Genomic DNA, 12354 nt, shown 5'->3' with positions numbered 1-12354 from the left:
TCTTTTCTCTTTTGGCACTACACAGCCTGGGTGTCCTAGATATCTGGCACATGTGGTTCATTCCTCTTGGCTCCATGCCAGGGCCTCAAGCACCAGCAGCTGCAGGTGACTCACTGTCTGAGTCTAGCTCCTGAAAAAATCTAGGCTGGCTCTGTTTGTTTAAGACACCTCCTGTGTTGCTGTAAACCCTCCCTAAGATTAAAAGAGCCTCTTCCAAGTGTTGTTCCTAGCACTTAGCATACAACTGGCACGTAGTGGGTCTTCAGAGAATAAGTGTGGAGTGAACTTGGTGGTGAGTGCTTCACATGGATCTATTCATGTCCTGTTACTGGTCTCGAGAAACAGAACCAATGAGATGAGGGAGAGAGTTTTTGTGGTTGTTTTGTTGACTTTGTTTCTTAGGGATTGGCTCACACAATTGTAAGGACTAGCAAATCCAAATTCCATAGGAATAAAGGCAGCCTGGAAATTCAAGCCGGAGCTGATGTTGTAGTCTTGAGTGTGAGTTCAATTGATTGCTTGAATCAGAGCAATCTGCCTTATTATCAAGGGTAATCATCAAGTCAGATGGTAGATTTCCAAAATACCTTCACCAAAATGCCTGGATCAGTATTTGGGTACCACAACCTAGAAATCATAACACCGCATCAAATTATGTACATAGAAACAGTCACCATGGCCACTACAAAAGCCCATAACTAAACAAACACCATCAAAGTGCAATGAAACAGAGCTGGTCTCAAATCCGTACCCAGCAGAAGTGGAGCTGTGGCTCAAGTGAAAGAATACAACTTTCAGCACAAAAACTCAGGAATATCACCCTGGCCCTGAACTCAAGCCCCAGGACCCACACCAAAAGTAAACAAAACAAGACTGCAGGCTCAAACCTGTACCAGCTTCTGGCCAGGTGCTCACAGAAATGACACACATAGCACATGCTCCCTGCCCTTAAGGAGAGAAGTCTATAGCAAGGAGACCATCTAGTAATGAGTTACAAATGGTGTAGTGAATAGTATAATCAAGATGTACAGGAACTGGGTGCTGAAAGCTCATGCTTGTAATCCCAACTACTCAGGAGGCTAAGATCTGAGGATCACAGTTTAAAGCCAGCCCCAGCACGAAAGGCAGTGACACTCTAAAAGAGTCAGCAATGCAGCTGTGGCTCAAGTGGTAGAGGACTAGTCTTGAGCTCAAAAGCTCAAGGGCAGTACCTAGGCCCTGAGTTCAAGCCCCAGAACTGGTTGGTACAAAAATAGAAATGTAGGAAACTTGCTTATTACCTTCTAGATCTGGAAGATTCTGAAGTGGTTGGAGAAACTTTAGTAACTTGAGAGGGGGGTCTGAAGCCAGCCAGGCCAGCTCTGGTGCTCTGTAGAGTTTAAAATACTTTTAATAAATACATAGTCAAATGAACCAAGAGTCTTCATGCCAGCAAATGTCAGAACACCCCAGGTAATCTGTGTATGTGAGGACAGACTTGTAAGACAGTCTCATTACTCATGGCTTCTGAATGGCAATCACATACCCTAGGTCCTGTCTAGCCCTAGCTCTGAAGAGTAGATGATTCCTCCAAGAAACCAATGTCTGGAAGGGCATGTCACTGAGTTGGCACTATCTGCTGCCTTACCTATGGCAAATGAAGCTTGGGGCTAATCTGGACAGCATTCAATGTCTGGCAGGGTAGCATTTTGTCCTGCTTTCCTTCTCCAGGAGTTGGGAGCAGGCCCCAGGCATCTGCGCACTTCTGCAGTACTGAGAGTGTATATGATGCTCATGTGCTTCCACATTCTTCTCCAGCAGTAACTGTGGTTGGATTAAAGGTTGGCCCCAGCATATTTGGGTTCAGCTGCACTGCTCACACTATGCTGGTGGTATTGGATTGACCACTCATTACTTACATAAAAACACGGAGGTCACTGGGTGCCAGTGGCTCTTACCTGTAATCCTAGCTGCTTGGGATGCTGAGATCTGAAGATTGTGGCTCAAAGCCAGTATAGATAGACAAACCCAAGAGTCTCTTATCTACAATTAACCATTAAAAAACTGGAAATAGGGTTGTGGCTCAAGTGGTATAGTACTAGCCTTGATTGAAAGAGCTAAAGGAGAGTGCTCAGGCCCTGAGTTCAAACAACTAGTACTCACACATAACATATACACACAAACAACAACAACAACAACAAACACAACAAAACCCCTCCAATAAGATCATGCAAATAAATGCCAGTGTCCTGGCACCCTGCATCAATGCAATCAAATCCAAGTAAATCTTGGTTTGGAATTTAGGTTAGAGCTGTGGTCACAGAGCTAAGGAGAGCTAAGGTGCTCATGGATATAAAATCAAGCAGATGTCCTGAAGTCTACTAATCTGGCTAGTTGGGAAAATAGTCCAAGTTGCACTGAGTATCTTGACAAAATATGAAAAAAACGGGGCTAGGAAGGTGGCTCAGTGGTAGAGCGCTTGCCTTGCATGCATGAGGCCCTGGGTTTGGTTCCTCAGTACCACATAAGCAAAAAGAAAAAAGCTGGAAGTGGCGCTGTGGCTCAAGTGGTAGAGCACTAACCTTGAGCTGAAGACCTGAGGGACAGTGCCCAGGCCCAGAGTTCAGGCCCCACGACTGGACCCCCCCCCAATATATATATATATATATATATAAATGAAAAAAACTTCCAATATCTCAGGAGCATGAGATGGGGGGAGAGTCTCAGAGAAATCTACATTTTTCCCTTTATATTTCTACACTGTGTAACTTGTATACAATGTATATGTGCCTTTGTAAATTAAAATCAAGATGTTTTTAGGTAAATTGATTCCTGAACAACACTATAAGAGAACCAGCTAAGCCTGGGAGGTGAATGTCCTTGATTGATGAACAGTCATATTATGAGGGCAGACAGTAGATCACCTTTGTTTCTTGCTCGGATTTTCAAAGGTCTACCTGTCCAAGGTCATAAATTCAAAGTGATGTCAGCCTCTTGGAGTCTCTGTGTAGGGAATCCTGGGATCACACCTGAACCTGGTGGCCAGTGCTGGCCATGGCCATCCAAGTGTGTTACTTGCCGACAAGCTGGGGCTAGGGCTGCATGACACACAGTTTAATTACCACGCAGAGCGGCAGCTGGAGGCATCTGGAGTGAGTCGGCATCTGCTTTGGCAAAGTGCAATTTCTGCTAATAATTAACCAGCAGAACTCTTGATTCTCTCTAATTAATGGAGAGGAAGCCTGGAATCTTCAAAGTCCACGGATGTCATGCTGCCATTGTGTCACGATTGATCTCCTTTGTTCTAGACCGAGGAGCATGCCTTTCCTGCCTCTCCTAATTCCTTATAAATTGAATTTTTCTATTACAAGTTGTGACAGCTAGGGAACATGACTTCAGAAATTCACCCGCAGTTCATGGCAGTATTAGAAACCTGAATGATAATAATTTTTAAAAAGAACCATAATGGAACGAGCTTTCTGTCTCTGACCCAGAATTAATCACAGTGAAGAGTCACCTACTGAAGGGAGTCGTTAATTAGCTCTAATGGATCTTTCCAGGTGGAGCTGGAATTACAGGGAAGTCTGCAAACAGAAAGAGAGAGCCCCCCCTTCCCTGTCCATCTCCACCTGCTTCTCAGATGGCACATGGTGGGGCTTTGCTTCCAGGGAACAAGGAGTTGTGGTGTGGTGGGGGCAGGGGAAAAGATGGACCAGCTTGGCAGGCAACAGCTCTGAGATCTTCCAGAACAAAAGTGAAAGGGGGTTGTCTTTAACACAAATGGTGACCCTTGAGGCCCACCACACAGAGGCCAAAGGGGGTTTCTATGAAACCCTAGGTCATATCACTTCACAGTGCCCCAATCTTTCTCTAAAGAATATCAACTTCACTCATTTGCCTATGAGTGCTTCCTCTCAGTCACCCATGTCTCTGCTTTCCTCAATCCACTGTGTTCCGGGGCACTCCAGCTTTGTTATGTTACACTGACACACCCAAGTATGTTTCTACCTCAGAGCCTTTGCACTGGCTATGCTGCCTATCCATACCATTTTCCAAAGGTCTACTTGAATCACTTGAGATATTGCTGAGAACAATGGCTCACATCTACTAATCCCAACTAATCCCAACTACTTATGAAACGAAGATAGAAGGACCGTGGTTTGAAGCCAGCCCCAGAAAAAGATCCTATCACAAAGAATAGGGTCTGTAATCCCAGGAACATAAGAGGATCATAGCTCTAGGCCAGCCAGAGCAAAAAGTGAAAGACCCTATCTGAAAAGTAACTGAAGTTGTAAAAGGCTTGCAGTTCAAGAAGTAAAGCACCCGTACCCAACTTCAAACTCTCTTCCCACGCTTCCTACTGTGCTGTACATTCTTGTCCCCCCCCCCCCCCCCCTTAGCACACGGCATACATTCTTTGCTTAATATGGTTGCTGTTAAAATCTTGGCCTTAGGTCTACAACCACAACTGTACCAGGTCAGTAAATATTTGTCAGCGGACAAGCTGTGTACCGAGTGTTGCTGCTGTGTGTGCAGCTTGTCTATGTCCTTCCCACATGACATCGTGGAAGGCTAAGCTTGAAGCTGTTCCTTTTTCTCAAGTGTCCACATGGACCGGGTGTTTCCTTTGGCTGCCAGATGTTAATGATTTAAGCAGTGTCATCAGAGTCAAATATTACTTGGGAGGTTTCTGTCTTTCCCAGGGCTTTTGGTAGGAAGGATGATTCCAAGGGTGTGGTCCTTCCTCTTGGCACATGGTAGGGGGGCTTGAGAGTACATCTGAATTGATGAGGGGGAGGGGTTTGCTGAGGGTCTCTTAGAAGAAGTCAACAGTTACCCTGTAGAAGAGGAAGCATTTGAGGGACCTAAGGGGAATGACACAGAGGATACAGAGGATGCAGAGGATACAGGGCCAGGACCACAGCAGGCAAGCCTCTCCTCTGCCTTCTCCATGAGTTGTTTCCAAACTATAAATTCCTGCACTAGATTCTTCCCACTGAAGAACACTTACTGTGTTTGGCTTGTTTCTGTAACCCAATCGTTTGGCAAATCAGGACAGGTAGAACCTGGGAGGTTGTTAGATCCAACTCTTCACATTCTACTTGAATTCTGCCTTGTAGTAATCCAGTATCCTTAGGTCAGAGGGAAGCTGCTGCTGGACTCTGTGCAGAGCCCTGACACATGTGAGTTCTAGTCCCACGTAGCTGCTAGTTGAATAACCATTGTACTAAGGTTTCTGCTATGGGTTGGACATGGTTTGTCTCAAGCAAGGGCTCATATTGAAATTTAATTGCTGATATGATGATAGTGAAAAGCCCTGGAATCTTTAAGGGGTAACTTGGCCATGGATAACTTGATCATCCTCATGAAGGGATTAATGTGAATCCTGAAAGGATGTTAATAACCACAAGAACTATTGTTTAAAATGGTTGAGCTTCTTTGTTCTACATCTTTCCCACCCATGCGGCCTTCCTATTCTGCTTTTCTGACATGCATGGATCAGCACAAGAACTATCAGAAGTCAAGCAGATGCTGGCAGTGTCCACTAGGACTTCCGGAACGGAGAGTCAGAATAAAGCTCTTTCCTGTATAAATCACTTTGTCTCATGCATCCTATGATAACAACACAAAGTGGTCTATGGCAGCTTCTCATTCAGCCTTCTTAATATTCTACAAAGTTCTGTTACATTTTCTCCTCTGAAGAGCGCTGTTATTTTAGAGATAAAAAGGGAAGGTCCAGGCAGTCAAAGTTCTTGCATGTTATTACCCTGTTATTAAAATGTAAAACTGGAAGCTACACTCTCCCCACACATTTAGTTTTCTGTTCTCAATCCCCTTCTGTTAGAATGATACCCATCTTCTTTTCCTCTTACAGCTACAAATAAACTGTCCTCAGGAGTTGAATAAAAAGGGATTTTCACTAATCCAAAGTAGATTATTCTAAGGTGCCTCCCATATTTATAGCATGCTCAGAGGTCAGAGATAAGAACCTGGCTAAAATTCATGAAGGTTAAAAAAAAAAAAGGTATGAGTTTTTGTGTTTTTATATATCCTAAATTCAAATTCCAAGACTGATATTTAAAGCATTTCTCCAAAACCATGTTTGGCATACTGCTCTGGTTCTAAATAGGAAAACTGACCTTCCTTCCTAAATACACATCCTAAATTATTCTGAGACTCTTCCAGACTGCTCTTGACACCTACCTGAAGCAGCAGCACACTTGCTGATTTACAACTGCAGTCTTGCTAAAGGAATGGAAAAATGCCAGGAAGTTTCTGTTAGACAGAAATACTGGCTTGAAATACCAACATTGCTATGACTTGGCATATAACTGACTGATGGACTACGTCACTCCTTCCATCATTGTACCACAATAGGCCACTTGGAAAATGGAATGAGCCTTGTTTCTCAGTCTCCTCCCCTAAAAGAATGGGATGAGGAGGCTGCCTACTGGTTAACTTTGCATGTGTTTGAAGGTGGCTGCCCAAAGCCAGTCTTGGGCCAGGAGGCCTTTTCCTTGTTCAGTTTTTGTGTCAGTTGCCTTTGATGTGTGTGTGTGTGCGTGTGTGTGTGTGTGTGTGTGTGTGTGTGTGTGCGTGTGATGGCTCTGTGCAGGCCTTTCTGTTTTCTGCCTTTGCAGAAAGAATGAAGATGAGGAGGCGGATGTACAGCAGTAAACCCCAGCTGTCACTGGTTAAGATCCAATGATTAGCTATGAATCAGCCATTGGCTCAAGCAAGATATTATCTAAATGAAAAAGGGGATCCCTTTGGCTTGTTTGTATCCTCTCTCATACCCTTGATCCAAGCAATCAATCCATCAATGAGATATAAATTGACATCCCTTCATTTTTCCCACAATGCAGAGGGTGACAGGTAATCAAACCTTACAAGCTGTTCAAGACTTAGCTTGGAAAATAAGGTATTTGTTCACCAAAAGTAAAAGTCTAAATGACTATGGGGGCTGGGTAGGTAATATGAATAAATAAATGTATGAACAAAGCTGTTTAATAACTTTGTTAAGGTACCTTTTCCTCCACATAGATACATATAGGTATATTTTTCTATCTATATCTATCTACACATAGAGTCTATCACTTTGAGACCAATTTTTAAAACTTTTATTTTTTACGTGTATGTGTGTGTGTGTGTGTGTGTGTGTGTGTGTGTGTGTGTGTGTGTGTGTGTGTGTGTGTGTGTGTGTGTGTGTGTGTGTGTGTGTGTGTGTTTGGTCCTGAGGCTTGAACTCAAAGCTTGAGCACTCTCCCTAAGCTTTTTTTGCTTAAGGCTAGTGTTCTACCACTTGATCCACAGCTCTACTTCTGGCTTTTTGGTGATTAATTGGAGATAAAAGTCGCAAAGACTTTCCTGCCTGGACTGGCTTTGAACTGTGAGTTAGTATTGCAGGTGTGAGTCACCAGTGATCATCTATTTACCATCTTTAAGTAGTGGCACAACATACAGGCATTTTCTTTCCTCAACAGAATCTATCTTTAGTTTTTACTTTGTTTTTAAGAGACCAGAGTTCCTTCATCAATTGGAAATAATTGGATGTAGCCCACAGAAGTGGATGGAGACTATGTGTGTTGGCAAGTTTGTAGTTATTGGAAGAAAGTAGTGGTTCACCTGTGCACATTGCTATGTTAGTGAGAACTATCCCCACTAACATGCTGCATATTGAAATTTTTCAAAAGCCCTGCTTCCAAAACACAGCATGGGACATGCTATCATTTCTCTCCCTTAGATCTCTTTAGGATTCTTTGTCTTGCCATTTTCCCCCCATGGACAGGCCAACATCAATGAAGGCAAGGTGTTCTCCTAGCCTCTTAGGGACATGAACATGCATGAACAAAGCTTTTCATGTGGCTGCTGGGCAGTGCTTGCCTTCTCTTTGTGCTCATTTGGACAGAGAGGGCTCTCCCATCCCATAGTTAAATCAGCTTATGCAGAATGCAGTGTGCAATGCATGAGCACTGATTATTAAGGGAAGCTGAGGGATCCTCCAAAGTGACATGAATGTAAAATGCCACATGTTCCTGCTTTCCTAAGATTCCAACCTTCGGCCACTTCTATCAAGAAGTCTTTTTCTCCATTCCTTGATTCTGAGTTAGACTACATGACTTATTCTGACCATAAGACTACAAGAAACTTGGAAAACACCTGCAGACTGAGGTTCACCAACTCCTGCCTCACCAGACCTATGGGGCCACTACAAAAGCTCAAATTAATCTTTAAGGCCCTATAGAGAAGACCCTCTAGCAGCCTGTTCATCATAAGAGATGCGAGTGAGGTTTAGCTTACACCAGCCATCTGACCCAGTAGAGAAAGATGTAATTCAAGCGGTAGAGCACTTGCCTAGCATATGCAAGGCCTTGGGTTCACTCCATCAGTATTGAAGAAAAAAAAAACCAAGATCTAAAAATGAACTGCCCAGCTGATTTGCCCAGCTCCAATAACCAACCCACAAAATTATGGTCATTGAAAAACAAACCAAAAACCTCACAGCACACTACATGGGTCAATCCAATTGAAGGTCCAAATCTGCCTGCTCCTATCCATCTATTCCATGCTGCGGAGATGAGGATCACCTATCCACACAGGCAGTTCCAGAACCCTGTGCAAGGACACTGTCCTAGCTCCCTTCTTCCTCAAGGTCAGCATTTGTCTGAATGCTTCTGATAAAAAAGAACTTAGAATCACTCCCTAGGAAAGGCAGTGTGTTTGATTATTGAGGTCTAACATTGTTGATCAATAATACTAATCATTGTTGATTTCAACATCAAATTTTTCAGATTAACCTATTTTACATCCACATTAGGAATTAGCAAAGATAAACAGAATATAACAACATCAAATGAAAGAAGAGAGCGTATGAAATATAGTATATGCATGAGCTATGGATGGTGGCTGTCTTAATTTGAACAGCCATTGGGTTCCCAAGTCTCCCAGAATTGGACTCTCTACATGAGTCCAAAAGCCCCAACACATCCTTGTTCAGATCTAACTTCCTTTCCCCAAGACTTTTTGACATCACCTTTTGGAAGCTAGAACCAGAAAAGGCTGGAAGAGTGAGTGGGGACTTCTCTGGATATCAAATACTCTTGACTGCCAGTGTAGGTTCTATGTTCTGATTACCTCCTTCAAGACTTAGCTTTAGTTTTGTACCATTGTAAAGGTGTTGAAAGGTATGACTTTGATGATCTGAGATCATGAGGGAAGGCTGTGTCCTATGAATGAATTGCTATCATGATTTTGGGTCTGAGTTCATTCTCTCAGGCTATGTTCTTTATGGAAGGATGGCTTTGTTCTCCTCTTTCCCTTCTTTCTCTTGCTATAGTCTGTGCAAGAAGGCTTTTGTTCCATTTTGGACTTCCCAGCCTTCACAGATTTCTATTAATTATAAGTTACCCAGTGTGTGGCACTTTATTATAGCAGCCTAAAATAGCCTAATACTCTAGAGGATTTTTTGTGAAGATTTGGAGGTCTTATAGATGATGGTACCATAAAAGTATTTTAAACAAAAAGAGAGGTATTCTGGGTTGTAATTTTGAGAGAAAGAATGCTTGAATGTTGGTGAATTGGAGACTAGGAGGCTGGAAAGTTATACAGCAATCTCAGCAGAATGGTGGACCTACAGATAGATAGTGGGCCAGGAAGAAGAGAGGATCAGCAGCAGACTCTGGTCAGTGTGAGTGGATGAGGCCTGGCAACAGAAGATGAGTGAAGGATGCTAAATCAGCCCAAGGTTTACTACTTAGGTGCTGGGTGATACGATTGACAAAGCAGAGCTGTGTGAATGGGTGAGATTTGTGTTCTTTAAAGGTACATTTTAATAATACTGTGATGTAACGTATCAGTAAACCTGAAGCGCGAGTGCCAAAAGAGATAGGATAAAAAAAGAGAAGTCATCAGTGCATAGAACTGAGACTTGTTCAGCATTGTTTTGCACAACATGGATGCTAACAGTGTGAAAGACAATCAGGACCTTCTTTCTGGAACTCTCACTGAAAATAGCAGTCTGGCCTGGCCTGGCAGGCCCCGGCACTGTGGTTAAGTGTGGGTGCTATGGTAGGTGGATCCCTAGGTGACCTTGGCCTATAGTTAGTTCTCCTAATCAGCTGTGGCTGGTTTCCAAAGTAACACCATAGCAGCTGACGGCTCTGGAAATATATTTTGTTCTCTGTGAAGTAGGAGTGCTCATAAGCAATACATTTTCCAAGTGTCAGTCCCTCCTGGTTTGACTAAGGGCTTCTGTATCTGAAAATGTGTCCTGGGTTTTGTGAGTCCATTAAAAAAATTAATCGCTTTTTTTCCCCTTTGAGTCAAAATACTTTGAACCTCTTAGGTAACTTAGAAGAATCAAAGTGTAAGTTCTACCCCTGGGAAATATGCCAAATAAATCCCCACTTACATGCTTTAGTTCATTAGAGTATCCTTTCCTCTTATGCATACCACAATAAAAGTAAATTAAGATAGAAGGATTCAAAGGCGGAGAAGTTACCTCTAGCAATCAGATTAGATATAAATGCCCCTTTGGGATGTGAAATTGGAATATGAGATTCTACTAATTTTGAAATTTGCAGATAAAAGAATTCTTACTGTCACCTAGAGCTCAGGTCAAAACATCGGGTGATTAAGTTTGCTTTAGTGTATGGTGTCTGGGGGAAAATACTAAGATTTCAAAAAAATACCTCACCAATTGAACTTCGAGCACTGTACTTCATCCCAGAAACACTAGAGGGCGTAAGTCAGATAGAAAGAAGAGGCAACAGAAGGACTGAAAAGAACTGGGAGGAAGGCATTTTTGCTTTTACTAATACACAAGGTTTTACTTAGGTATACACTAATCTTTACACCCTGACCAATTGACTTTACAGCGAAGAGCTGCTTTACCTCTTCAGAATTCACGACAACAAACTATTCCCGTCCGAACAGAATCTACATTCTGTTCATTTCCAACATGTTAAGAGCCAATACAATCCAGGTCTTTCTATGAGTCCTTAGTTTTACAGGATACATTATTTGGATGAATAACTATTCACAAATAGTGGATTTCTAAAGCCAGAGTACTAGTGGTCATATTTATAGTGAATGATAATGAAACCCAGCATTTTCAGGCACTCGTAGAAACAAACATGCTCTTCACTGATAATCCATACTGGAAGTCCTTCCCTGTCTCTCACCTGTGACTCCTACACTAAAACACGGAAGCATCCTGCACCTGCCAGTGAGAACTGAGATTTATTTTTCTTGCTTAATTTCCCAGCTCTTTAGCAGTCCCTTCCTGCCTTTTGAAAAATGCCAGCATTATTAAAGAAGACGAGTCACATAAAAAGTGAGCAATTACTATACCCAGAAACACATATCTTAACATCTTAGCAAGAGACTATTTAATCCTTTATACCAGTTCCTTATTAACAAACTAATATATATATGAAATAGATATGTTTCTATATTTTCCATGACATATATAGAAACAATTTTGACACCCAGTGACACAAGCATGCGTGAATCCAAATGCCAGAGAACTCACTTGAAATAAGGCATGCCGAGTTAATAAAGATCAAACCTTGAGGTTTGTCACACTCACCTGGACACTAATGGCGGGACAGTGAAAATGACAATATGAACAAACTGCCCAAAGCAGAGTGTTGGAAGCAATCAATGACCCAGCTGAGTGCCCACTCTGAGTTATGGCCTTGAGTTCCTTAGCCATCCCTGGAACTACTCACTTGTAAGGGTAGAGCCTCTCGTGTCAGGATGTGCGGCCTTGTAGAATTGCACTCATTAGCAAAACCCTTTGGCAGAAATGCCGTTTATCCTCATTGTGGTAAGAGACAGACTTTAACCATTCTCTGGTGTCATCATCCCTAAAAAAGGTGCATTCATTTGAAGACTTCTTCCACAGGCCTAGAGAGGTGGTTCGTGAAGGCGCATGGGTGTCGACCACTATGGCAAGCTATTGCTGGTGAATGACAGAATGTCTGCTTGGTTACAGGAAACCCCAAGTGCTCATTATGAGGATAGGTTAGGTTGAGATTGACAAGCAAATGTGTAGCCAGGCTTCTGGCTGACAAATGGCAGAACTATGCCAGTGCATTCACTTCTCTGGAGTGAGACCAAATATGAAACAGGAGGATCAAGTTCACTTTGAAAGGACATTCAAACCTAGCAGATGATAGGGTGGCTGAGGCAGTAAACAAATATAGATATTAATTCCCATAAATAGCATTGGCTTAGTTTACAGTTGAGCTGGTACCCAAGCCAGTGACATACAACACTGCCTCTTGTGTGTGTTTATATTGACATTCCTTCAGCAGGATTTTGCTGTTTTCAAGATAATTCCATTTTATTGGCAGCTTAGATTTAAAATCA

At 42.6% G+C, this 12354-nt stretch overlaps 1 protein-coding gene across 7 annotated transcripts in view; it reads right to left on the bottom strand.

The window, feature by feature from the left end:
* The window catches only part of Itgb6 (integrin subunit beta 6), a 127749-nt gene extending 115782 nt beyond the window's left edge, over window positions 1–11967 (bottom strand). For 4 of the 7 annotated variants that reach the window (XM_070022310.1, XM_070022333.1, XM_070022325.1 and 1 more), the window contains exon 1: window positions 11712–11965. The gene's annotated coding sequence lies outside the window, so the exon portion shown is untranslated. Of the gene's footprint in view, window positions 1–11569; window positions 11668–11711 lie in introns of those variants that run through there. The other 3 variants (XM_070022355.1, XM_070022341.1, XM_070022318.1) reach the window with 3 other exon arrangements.
* Between the last annotated feature and the right edge of the window lie 387 nt (window positions 11968–12354).

Source organism: Dipodomys merriami, unplaced genomic scaffold (genome assembly GCF_024711535.1).
Source record: "Dipodomys merriami isolate MVZ:Mamm:240054 unplaced genomic scaffold, mDipMer1.0.p SCAF_1, whole genome shotgun sequence".
Taxonomy (NCBI): Eukaryota; Metazoa; Chordata; class Mammalia; order Rodentia; family Heteromyidae; genus Dipodomys; species Dipodomys merriami.
The sequence above is the reverse complement of the archived record's forward strand: the minus strand, read 5'-3'. Positions and strand labels throughout refer to the sequence as shown.